A 12,787-nucleotide genomic window follows, 5' to 3' on the forward strand; every position below is an offset into this window, starting at 1 on the left:
TTGACTTTTACCCCCAGGCCACTGCTTGTGGTTTTACTTGTAAAGTATCAAATGCAATATAATAATATCGTATATCTCACTGACCAAGTGGTCAGGCAACTGTAAAATCTCACTGACCATTAGGCCAGGCACTACTGTCTCATTGACCCGTCAGCCAGGCAATAATGTCTCACTGACCAAGCGGCCAGGCTAAAGAAAATATATGTATATCATGTATATGCTGAACGGTATAAGACTCTGACATGTCTTTCTATCTCTACTATCTTCAAGAACATAAGGAGGGGATAAGAATCCCTCGGAAAGTACAACACAACACTCGGAAGCTGTATATCACTAAGACAAGCTCTAATCGACAAGTTTCTAGTGACAAGACTCGCTAAGCCTTTGCTATATATGGAATCATGCCAAGGAAAGAAAGGACAACCATTACATACCTCAAGTCGTCAATATGATCCAACAACGAACTCGTCGTAACTAGTACGCCAATCCTATAACAAAGGAATACATATATGAACTTAGACGACACTAGTATATCATGTATATCAAATGATAATTCGGTTCGAAAATGAAACGAACAACATTTCCCCTATTCTTCAACAACCACAACTCAATGAACAAAGCCAACAACAACTACAACCTCTTTTAATCCTTTTTCAACTCAAAACATCAACACCTAAGAATATACACCAAACAACCCAATATACGCTTCGTATACGATACCTTATACACTTCTTTCTTCCAAATTCATGAAGTATATCAACAACTACACAACAACAACATCAACTACTGTCCATATACAAGAAAACTAACTTAATATCACAACAACATGCTCCAAAACAGTTCACAAATCTAGCATAAGTCTTGGCACAATTTGAGTCTTTCTTCCACAATTTCCACCTTCAACAAGTTGTTTAAAGGCTAAATAAATTTTTGAACATGGAAATAATATGAAACCTTACCTCAAGAGTTCAAGAATACTCCAACACAGAGGTTACTTCACCATGAAGCATCTTCTAAATCCACCACAAGAATGGAGACTAGCATCCAACAAGCAATCCGGAAACTTTAGCACTTGAATCTCACTTTTAATCCTTGATTTCACTTTGGAAGAGCTTGAATATGATGGAGAGGGTTTTTGGGAGTATATTGGGTCTGAAAATACGAAGAAATGAAGTGAAAGAGAAGAGGGTCGAATTTATACAAAATTAAACATTTCCACCGACTCCATTATACGGTCCATATAATGGTCATAGAATACTCCCCCTGTTGTTATCATTATACGGTGGGGGTACAACACTTTTACGGGCTGTATAATATTATAAGGTCCGTATAATCACCCTCCAAGTTCATTTTTCGTCGAAACGTATTCTCGTCGATTCGTTTAGCCTCTAATCCTCCTTCCAATACTTACTAATCATGAACTTAAACTCTCATATAATCAAGATGGACATGTCTAATCTCGTATAACCCCGAAGATAGTCTCGCTCTCCAAGTCTACGACGACTAACTCACTGCGAAACTGAACGTACGAGGTGTAACAACAACCTGCTTCCAACAACCTGCTTCCAACAACCTACTTAGGCATGCCTTTGGGCAACAAGAATAAGGAGTTGGTCATTTGGGATGGGATTATAGAGTAGACAGAAATGAAGCTTTCAAAATGGAATTCACAATACCTATCCCTAGGTGGTAGACCGATCCTGATAAATGCAGTGTTAGATTCCTTACCTACTAATATGATGTCTATGTTTCCTATTCCAATTGGGGTGGTGGATAAACTTGACAAGCTCAGAAGGGGTTTTCTTTAGAATGGGAATAAGGAGGGCAAGGGTATCCATTTGGTGAAATGGGATGATGATCAACTTGATAAGACAACACCTTTACTGAGGCTATATCCTTGGTCCGCAACCTACGAACCTGGCGGTCTAGAATAGCAATAGGGACTTCCTCATATGATAACTGTTCTGTGACCTGGAAATCATCAACTGGCACGACTCGGGAAGGATCTCCAATACACTTACGAAGCATGCATACATGGAAGACCGGATGCACTGACTCCAAGTCTGAAGGCAAGTCTAACTCGTAGGCAACCTGACCTACTCTACGAACAACCCTATAAGGTCCGATGTATCTAGGGCTAAGCTTGCTCTTCTTATCGAACCTCATAATGCCTTGCATCGGTGATACCTTCAACGATACCCAGTCATCAACCTGGAACTCCAAGTCTTGCCGTCGATTGTCTGCATTAGACTTTTGGCGACTTTGAGCTGCTAACAACCTCTCCTGAATAAGCTTAACTTTCTCTCTTTTACTGTTGGACCAAGTCAAGTCCTAATAATCTGGATTCTCCGACCTCGAACCATCCCATCGGAGATCTACACTTCCGCCCATATAGGGCCTTATACGGGGCCATCTGAATGCTAGAATGGTAGCTGTTATTATACGCGAATTCAATAAGCGGCAAGTGATCATCCCAGCTACCTATGAAGTCCAACACACAAGCCCGTAACATATCCTCGAGCATCTGGATAGTGCGCTCGGCTTGTCACACGATCTGGGATGGAAAAGACCGAGATTCACCTGCGTCCCCAATCCCTTCTGGAAAGACTTCCAGAAGTTAGCTGTGAACTGCACGCCTCTGTTTGAAATAATAGACACTGGAACACCTTGAAGTCGTACTATCTCCTTGATATATATTCTCGCGTAATCCTCTACTGAATAAGTAGTCTTGACTGGTAGAAATGTGCCGGCCTTGTAAGCCTATCAACAATTACCCAAATAGAGTCGAACTTACGCTGAGATTGGGGTAAACTCGTAATGAAATCCATATTAATCGCTTCCCACTTCCAAGTTGGAATGTCTATATCCTGCAACAACCCATAAGGCTTCTGGTGCTCAACTTTCACTTGCTGACAATTGGGACATTGGGCTACGAACTCGACTATATCCTTATTCATGCCATTCCACCGGTAAACCTCTCTGATGTCATGGTACATCCTCGTCGACCCGCGATGAATAGAATAGCGGGAATAGTGAGCCTCCGCCATAATCTACTGGTGTAATCCTGCAACATCAGGAACACACAATCTGCCTCGGTACCTGAGGACTTCGTCTCCAGTGACCTCAAATGGTCACTTCTTTTTCTGTGGGGCTGTATCCCTATATTGTGTCAATAAAGGATCTTCATACTAGCGCTCTTTCACTTCGACTATCAAGGATGATGTCGCTGTGTCCTGAACAGTAACTCCTGTATCACCTGAGTCTAGCAATCGGGACTCCTAAGCCAGCTAATTGATGAAGCTCATGAGCTAACTCTCTCTTCTCGGCCTGCAAATATGGCAAGTTACCCATAGATCTGCGGCTAAGGGCATCGGCTACTACATTCGCCTTCCTTGGATGGTACAGAATATCAACATCATAGTCTTTCAGCAACTCTAATCCCCATCTCTGCTGTAAGTTCAACTCTTCCGGCTTGAAGATATACTGGAGACTCTTATGATCTGTATAGACATCAACGTAAACATCATATAGGTAATGTCTCCAGATTTTAAAGTGCATAAATCACTGCTGCTAACTCCAAGTCGTGGGTCGGATAATTATTCTCATGTCCCCTCAGCTGCCACAAAGCATAGCAATTACTTTACCGTGCTGCATCAACACAACCCAACCGACGCTTGGGGCTTCACGATAACAGCATGGCCCTTGATCCATCGAGTGTCAAAGCTGGTCTTTGAAGTCAATCGTCCTTTCCGGCTCAGGAAACTCCGCTCACCGTCGGAGTCACCGGAACTTAGCTGCTTTCTTAGTCAGCTTCGTCAGTGGTACTGAAAGGGAAGAAAAGCCCTCTTCGAATCTCCGGTAATATCCTGCCAAACCCAGAAAACTACGAACCTCTATTGGTGTCGTGGGTCTAGGCCAAGTCTTCACGGCCTCAATCTTCAGCGTATCAACCCTGATGCCCTCGTCTGATACAATGTGCCCCAGGAATTCCACGGAGTTTAACCAAAACTCATATTTAGAGAACTTCGCGTATAGCTTCTGATCCTGGAGAATTCTAAGTACTGCACAAAAAATGATCCGCTTGCTCAGCTACTGATCGAGAATAGACTAGAATGTCATCGATAAACACAATCACGACCAGGTCTAGAAAGGTTTAGGAAGGGTCTGAATATGCTGTTCATCAAATTCATAAATACCGCTAGCGCATTAGTCAACCTGAAAGACATTACGAGGAAAATGACCATGTCTAGTCCTAAAAGCTGTCTTCGAAATATCCTTCTCGTTGATCCTAACCTGATGATAACTCTATCTCAAATCAGTCTTCGAGAAACGTCTGACATCCTGTAACTGATCAAATAAGTCATCGATCCTTCGGAGTGGGTAGCTGTTCCATATCGTCACCTTATTCAGCTACACAATCCACACACATCCGCAGCGAGCCATCTCTCTTTCCTACGAACAATACCGGTGCTCCCCACGGCGAAGTACTAGGCCGGATGTTGCCTTTCTCGAGCAATTCTTTCAGCTGCCCTTTCAGTTCCTTTAACTCAGCAGGAGCTATCCTATAAGGAGGAATAGTTATCGGTTGACTGTCTGGTAACACATCTATAGCAAAGTCAATCTCCCGCTCTGGTGGAATGCCTGACAGCTCATCTGGAAATATATCTAGGAATTCATTAACCACTGGGACAGACTAACGAGTCAGTGGTTCCACCTCAGCATTCTGAACTCGAAAATATGATAGATACAACCTTTGAAATCATCTTCCTCGCCTTAAGATAGGAAATAAACCTACCTCTCGATGAAGTTGTGTTGCCTTTCCATTCCAAAACTGGTTCTCCTAGAAAGTGGAATGTGACAACCTTTGTCCAAAGACCCAACGTTAGCATAAACAGACGGTAACCAATCCATACCCATAATGATGTCGAAATCGACCATCTGTAATTCAATAAGATACCGCGCTAGAGTCTGATGATCACAAATAACTACTGAACAACCTCAATAAATCTTCCTAGCAATAACAGGCTCACCAACCGGTGTAGATATAGAAAATGGCTCACTCAATTATCTCGGTACTATACCAAGCTTCCCCACAATAAACGAAGTAACACCCGACAAATTGGACCCCGGATCTACCAATGCATAAACAGTATATGAACAAAGTGTCAATGTACCTGACACAACATCTGGCGAGGACTCTAAGCCCTGACGATCTGCTAAGGTATAAATGCGGTTCTGAACACCGCCTAATCCAGAAGCTCTGTCTCCACTTTGGTTTCCTCGATCAAGTCTCGGACATCTCCGAATCTAGTGCCACTAACTCCCGCACCAGAAACAACCTCCAGTATTCATACGACATAGTACGGCATGTGCCCGACCACACTGGCTGCAACGAGGTCTCATCTGAACTGAATTACTCTTGCTCTGGGATTCTGATGCTCGCAACCCCTGCCATGGCCCTACCTGAGAGACCTGATCTAGCACCAACTGTGGGGGTAACCTGTCTTGTTGCCCATAACCTTGCGGCCTGCTGCCGCTCGGGGATTCCCTGTGATTGACCACTACTCTGGCCCTCTTGGCCGGTTTACCTTCCTCATCTAGGTCATGTTCTGTAAAAATCGGCGAGCCCTGGTTAAAGGACTCCCAAGACTGCGGACTCCTCGATCCCTCAGAAGATCTATTACTATTTGGTGTCCTGATAAGGTGCTGAGTTTGGGAGGCCCCAACTGTGTCAATACCTGTACTGCTCTCTTCACCACCTGGCTAATAGGGGCCAGTGGTGGAACTGGTGGTCCTGGTGATACTGGAGCTCCTCTCAGCTCTCCTAATGTCACTGGAGTCGGGGACACTCGAAAGGATAACTCATCCTGGGTCTCGGATGGATCTTCCTAGATAGAGGGCATAACACTCGAAAGGATAACTCATCTTGGGTCTCGGATGGATCTTCCTCGGTAGAGGGCATAATCTCAGACGGGTCCTCCTCAATGGAGTAACTCACATCTAATCCTATTGTCGTCTTAGCCCTCTGGCTAGCTGAAGCTTCTCCTGTCACAGGCATGTCACAGGCATATCTGTATACAAACACCAACGTGTAAGAGTAAACCACAAACTCCTACGACTCGGCTCTACAACACGATTTAGATTTGAAAGAAGGGTAACCAACTCCTAAATGCCCTGTAGCTCCCTGTTTATATAATGTGGTGCACAACACATCTATAAACAAGACTCTACTAGACACGGCTTGTAGACTCCCTAGGACAGACCTGCTCTGATATCAAGTTTGTCACGCCCCAAATTTGGTACCCGGTGCCACACTCGGCCTGAGCGAATCACTATGAACCTAAAACTCTGGAGGGGCAACCCTCAACTTAGGCCAACGAGGCCTACCTGCAAACAGACAATACCAACAAGGCTCACACACCCAAAGCATATATATATATATATATACAAAGGGCCGGCAAGGCCACAACACTGACATACTATACACAGGACTCGTCTACAAGCCTCTAAAGAGTAAACAACTGTATCATGGCCGGGATAGGGCCCCGACCTACCTATCATATCTGTATACACAAAATAGACCCCAAAACTAGACTTGACAACTCCGGATAAGTGGAGCTCACCAATCAGCTGATGTCTGGTCCCGCCTACTGGAGAGGTCTATCTATCTGTCTGTCAACACCTGTCAACACCTGCAGGCATGAATGCAACGCCCCCGACAAAAGGGACGTCAGTACGAAACAATGTACCGAGTATGTAAGGCAATAGGATAACTGAAACTGAACTGAAAAATATAACAATCTGGAGGCCAAAGAATTCCCTGAAATACTCACCTGATCTCTCATATCAAATGCAATATAATAATATCGTATATCTGGTATGAAGAAGCAAATGTAGAGGATGCAGATCAATTGGTAGACCTTCTAGGATCTCTGTAATTAGCTTTTGAGTCATAGTTCTCTCTTGATAACTTTTTGGAGGTCTCTAGCTCTTAATGCTGAGGAATACAACTTACCAGTTTTTTTTTTTTTTTTTTTTTTTTTAAGAAGTGCAATTCCACATTTAAATGGGATAGCGCCACTCATATAGTTGAAGAACTGTGGGTCTCACTAGGTTCTATTAATCTATTTCCTCCCAAGTCTTAGGCCAAACTTGCTATTTCAAGTGACTACACTGTGCAAATATTAGATATCCCCTTAATGCATCAATTGTGACATTTGAGTTTTAGATTACCTCATTATAAATGACGTATCTGGTAAACCTAAAACTTGTTAGCCGAAGAATCAGTCTGCAGAAAGTCAACTATAAACTTAATTTGTAGTTCTAAAGTTGTGTTATGTTACATTTGGCGAACTCATATCATTTGAAGTACTTGTACCATCTTACTTACTCCATACACCGGTCCCTCTACTTGTACATTAACCCACCAGTAGTACAACCCCCTCCTTTACACCAAAAAAACAATAGGGCTAATAGAAAAATGGATGGTTGTGCATTGGCTGAAACCTATGATCTTGAGATGTCTGCCTCCATGATTTTTTTTAATAAGGTAACATTTGTATTTCATCCAAAAATATCAGCATATGAACTGCTGTTGAAGGTACTTTACAAGTAAAACCACAAGCAGTGGCCTGGGGTAAAAGTCAAATTACAATTTACATATTGCCTAGAAAACCTACCAAATCTCCTACCTCCCCCACTATATCTTATTTACACCAAAAATATAAGAGACTAAGACATTTCATTTTACCATCCGAATAGCATTTGCTTTGTCATCAATTGTCTTTGAGTTTCTCTCCTTCAATATTGTACACCAAATACAAGCTGGAATGCCTTGCCACCAGTCTTCTTGTGCAATTCTTCTTCCAATTGCTTTCCAATTGCGTAGGAGTTCTAAAGTCGATCTTGGTAATAACCAATTCACCCCAAGTATACAAAAGATCATGTGCAACAAATGTGCTGTCTGACAATGAATGAATAAATGCTCATTTGTTTCTGCATTTTCCCCACAAAATAGGCATCTTGAGCATATATGTAGACCTCTTCTTTGTAAGGCTTCTTGTGTAAGACAAGTCCTCTTCAAAACTAACCAAACAAAAGCAGAAACCTAATATGGAATTTTGACTTTCCAGAAAATTTCCAGGGCCAAATCAGTGATGGGTTCACAACCTTGTTTTTGTCCGAGTAAAGTGACTTGACAATGAAGCTCCCTTTGTTACATAGTTTCCAGAATGGGTTGTCGGGTATTTGTGGTACCAGTGAAGGAATTAAGCATCAAAAGTAGATCTGACACTCCCTATTTCCCAGTCATTCAATGCCCTTCTAAACACCAGATTCCATCCCTGTTCAGTCCACATTTGAGATATTTTTTCATTCTTTTGGAGACTGATGATGTGTAAATCTTGGAACAAAGTTCTGAGATTACAATGAACAATCCATTGATCTTCCTAGAAAAAAGTTTTTGTCCCATCCCCAGCCTTTATTCTCAAATTCTCTCTACATTCATTCCACATTCTTCTAATGGTCTTCCAAACACTGCATCCATAGGTAGCATTCACTTCATTTGTTGCCCATTGGTTCATCAATCCATATTTATGAGCTATGTAATTCTTCCAAAGAGACCTGTCTTCCTTGCAAAACCTCCACAACCACTTCTATAGCAAACTCTGGTTGTGTAAACTGAGATTCTTAATCCCCAAGCCCCCATGTTACTTGTTAAGGGTCGCAGTCTCCCATTCCACCAAGTTGTAACCCTGTTTTTCTTTGTTACCTTGCCACAAAAATTCCCTTCTAATTCTGTTCAACTTCTTCTCTATACTCCTAGGGATAGGGAATAAGACATCATGTAAGTAGGCAAAGTATCCAAGACTAAATTTATCAATGTCAGTCTGTCCCCAAGTGAAAGGTATTGGGCTTTTCCATCTTGATAATTTCTTTTCACATCTTTCAAGCACATCATTCCATATCTCATGTGCCTTATAATTAGTAACCAATGGCATTCTCAAATAAGTTGTGTGTAGTGACTCAGTTTGACACCCCAGATTACCTGCCAACAGTTGTAAATCATTCACCCGATTCACTGGATGTAAACAACTTTTATTCCAGTTGACATGAAGCCCAAAAATGGCTTCAAAGTAGCCCTAAATGTCTAAATTTGTCAACCTCTGCCTCATGGAACACCAAGGAATCATCAGCATACAGTAAATGTGTTTTTTCTATGTCTTCTCCCCTGTTGTTTTGTGCCCCAATGCCCCTTGTCTATCCATTTGTTTTGGCTTTTTTGATCATGTAATTTAACCCCTCCATAGGCAGTAGGAATAAGAAAGGAGAAAGTGGATTCCACTGTCTCAAACCCCTGCTAGAATGAAAAAAAACCCCTGGACTTCCATTGATTAGGACAGAAAACTTCACATTGGATATGCAGCATTTGATCCCGTTAATCCATTTGTCTCCAAAACCCATAGTCTTTAGAATGTTTAGCAGATAAGCCCAGTTGACATGATCATAGGCCTTTTCAATATCAAGCTTGCACAAAATCCCAGGTCTATTATAACTGTTCCCAAAAAAAAAAAAAAAAATTCCAGGTCTGTTCTGTTTTACTCTAGAATCCACCAGCTCATTTGCAAGTAAAGCTGCATCCATAATTTGTCTTCCTTTAAAAAAGCCATTATGAACATCCACTAGCTTTTCCATGACAATCTTCATTCTCTCTGTGAGCAACTTGGATATGATCTTGTAAATGCCCCCCATCAAACTTATAGGTCTGAAATCCTTTAATTCTTCAGCTCCAAACTTCTTAGGAATTAAAGCTATGAAGGTAGCATTAAAGGATTTCTCAAAATATCTCATTTTGATGAAAGTTGTTGATGGTTTGCATAATGTCACCTTTTAGTATTTCCCATCAACTCTTATAAAAACCCATGGATAAACCATCAGGACCTGGTGCTTTGTCGACTGCACACTGAGTCACTACTTGCAACACTTCAGACTCTGTAAATTGTCTTTGGATCCGCTCTTGTTCTTCCTGTGTTATCTTTGGTCAGTCAGTATATTCAACAAATGGCCTCCATGCTTCAGACTCTGAGTGTAGCTTCTCAAAAAATCAACCATAGCCTCTTTGATATCTTCAGGTTCTTTTATTTCTTCTCCTCTAATCATCAACCTGTCAATTGTGTTATACCTCTTATGAGCAGTTGCTATCCTTTGAAAAAATCTTGTGTTTCTGTCCCCTTGTTGTAACAATAGAGCTCTTTGGATTTCTGCCTCCAACTGGATTCCTCTTTTTTTTGCTAGCTCCTCTAATTCCGCCAATACAGTAGCCCTTACCACAGTTCTTCCTCATCCAAGACCCTACTTTCTCGGTGACAAAAAAAAAAACTATTCACTTAAGAAGATGAAGACTTCAAAAGGAGTTCAAATGTAATGTTGGGAAACTCAGGAGACATGTATTAAAGCACTTCCCATTGTTTTCAATTCGGCTTTTGTCATTTTTCTAGTGGGAATGCATGTCTTTGTTGTGTAAAGTTTAGATCTTTTACCACTATCAGAAATAGAGTCTTTGGCCTGGTGGCAATTGACTTGAGCCTTGGGGTGCTCCCTTTCAAGGTCTCAAGTTCGAAACCCGCTGGGTGCAAACAATCTCTGAGGGCCATCGGACTGGGGAAACCCTGAATTACCCGTGGTGCACTTGCGGGAAACTCCTTGCCGAGGGCCTGTGCACCCCCGGGATTAGTCGGGGCTCAAAGAGACTCGGACACCCGGTGCTTAATCAAAAAAAATAGAGTCTTCATGGAGTTGGTTCTGACGGAGAAAAAGGAAGGAAGATTAAAAACATCAGGGACATAACCAACTGCGGATCTATGTAGGAGGGTGGGGGTGCACCAACACCCAGGTGGTAGGCTAAAATTTCATATATGTAGAGGTATTTCACTGGGAAATAATTTATGTTAAATGAGTATCACCCAAAGTCGATATAGGACTATGGGTGCAGTGGTTAAGCGAGAGTTTCCCTGGTGCAAGCTGAGAGTTCAAGACTCGGTGAAAGCAAAGTTGTCTTACCTTTTAACTTCTCAATTTTACAACCCATTCGGCCCCCGCCCTTCCGTATTTCCTGTTTCCCATTTCCCCTTTTCTTTTCTTTTTTCTTCTTTTCTTAGTTTCTTTTACTTTCTCTATCTTTGTATCCCTCTATCTTTGTCCGATACATTATCTTTGTATCCCTCTATCTTTGTCCGATACAACCCCATCTTTTGTTATTTATTTAAGCTATACCTTTGCTCTTTTTCTTTTTCAGATGAATTCTTAATTGCATATGATTTTAATCATTTTACCTTTTTATCCCTCTGATGTTATTTGTCCTCTTAATTTTCAATATTTTTAGAGCGATGACGTCGGTAGAAATAGTATTTTAGCTATATGTAAATTCGTTAGCATTTAATACTCCCTCTGTCCCAATTTATGTGGCACACTTTCCTTTTTAGTCTGTCCCAAAAATAATGTCATCTTTGTATATTTAGAATTTGACTTTATGAGATGATTTACAGTCACACAAATATCTAAGGCTTGTTTTGAACCACAAATTTTGAAAGTCCTCCTTTCTTTCCTAAACTTCGTGCCTAATCAAATGGTGCCAAATAAATTGGGACGGTGGGAGTAATTATTAATGAGTCAATTTCGCTTGAAACTTTGGCTAATCTCATCGACAATCACTGTAAGTTCAAAGAAGATAAATAAGGTTCCTTGGCTTCAGGCCAGGAATTTTAGGTTCTATTTCGTTAAAATGGATTTGACCTCAAGTTAGATGTGTATCGTCATGTATTTTATGTATTTATTTTAAAATGTAATCTGTTAGCATACCAAATCATCTAAAAATTAGAATCATCATATAATGTTTATATTAATTAAGCCAAAAGATAAAATTAGAAGTTTCAAGATCAACTCCTCGCAGGTAGCCAAGTAAAAAAGTACCCTTTATACTAACTCTCCCTGCCCAAAAGCTTCTCATAATTGGACTTAACAGAAAAAAATCTCACTATTCTCCGTCCTCCATCTCCACGCATCATGATTAACTTGTGTAATACTTTCTTTGTGAAGTAATATGATCCGACTTTGAAATTCTGCAACCTCCCAATCTTGCAAGTTCCTCATATTCCTCAAATCCAATGAACTTATCGATCTTGTAGCCTTTGTATCTGTTGTATTCTCATATTTGGAAATATGATACTAAATTGTTGTTCCCGCACAACCTTTGACCTCAAATTTTACCCTACTCCTATCACCTACCCTAGGTGATACATTCCCACTAAACTCTTCTCCCCCTTCAAGATATTTCTCTAAAGCCGACACTAAGTGTTGCATTTTTAGGATAAATAAGTAAGTGTTGCATTTGTAGTCTTCCACCGCCCTTCCAGTACTCTATATTTCTCCTCAATCACCTCCCTCTATAAAGTATTCTCCTCTACTCCAAATCTCCATAACCACTCCCCCGGTAGCGCCTTGTTAAAGACCTTTAAATCTTTAATGGCATATACATAAATAGGCCCTCAAACTTAGCCTCAGCTGGCAAGTATGCCCTCCAACTTTGGGTGTGCACAAGTAGGCACTTCAACTTGTATATAGTTGAACACATAAATACAAATGCTGACGTGGCACATTTAGACACCTCCAAAATTTAGGTGCCACGTTAGCATTTATGTTTACGTGTTCAACTTTGTACAAGTTGAGGTGCCTACTTGTGCACACCCAAAGTTGGACCGCATACTTGCCAGCTGAGGCCAAGTTTGAGGGC

General features: G+C 41.2%; 1 protein-coding gene across 1 annotated transcript in view; it reads left to right on the forward strand.

Annotated features, from left to right (window-relative positions):
- Nucleotides 1–12,787, forward strand: part of LOC132029638 (serine/threonine-protein kinase EDR1) — a 37,630-nt gene that overhangs the window by 13,086 nt on the left and 11,757 nt on the right. The gene's annotated exons all lie outside the window — the stretch shown is intronic.

The sequence above is a fragment of the Lycium ferocissimum genome, chromosome 9 (genome assembly GCF_029784015.1).
Source record: "Lycium ferocissimum isolate CSIRO_LF1 chromosome 9, AGI_CSIRO_Lferr_CH_V1, whole genome shotgun sequence".
Lineage (NCBI taxonomy): Eukaryota > Viridiplantae > Streptophyta > Magnoliopsida > Solanales > Solanaceae > Lycium > Lycium ferocissimum.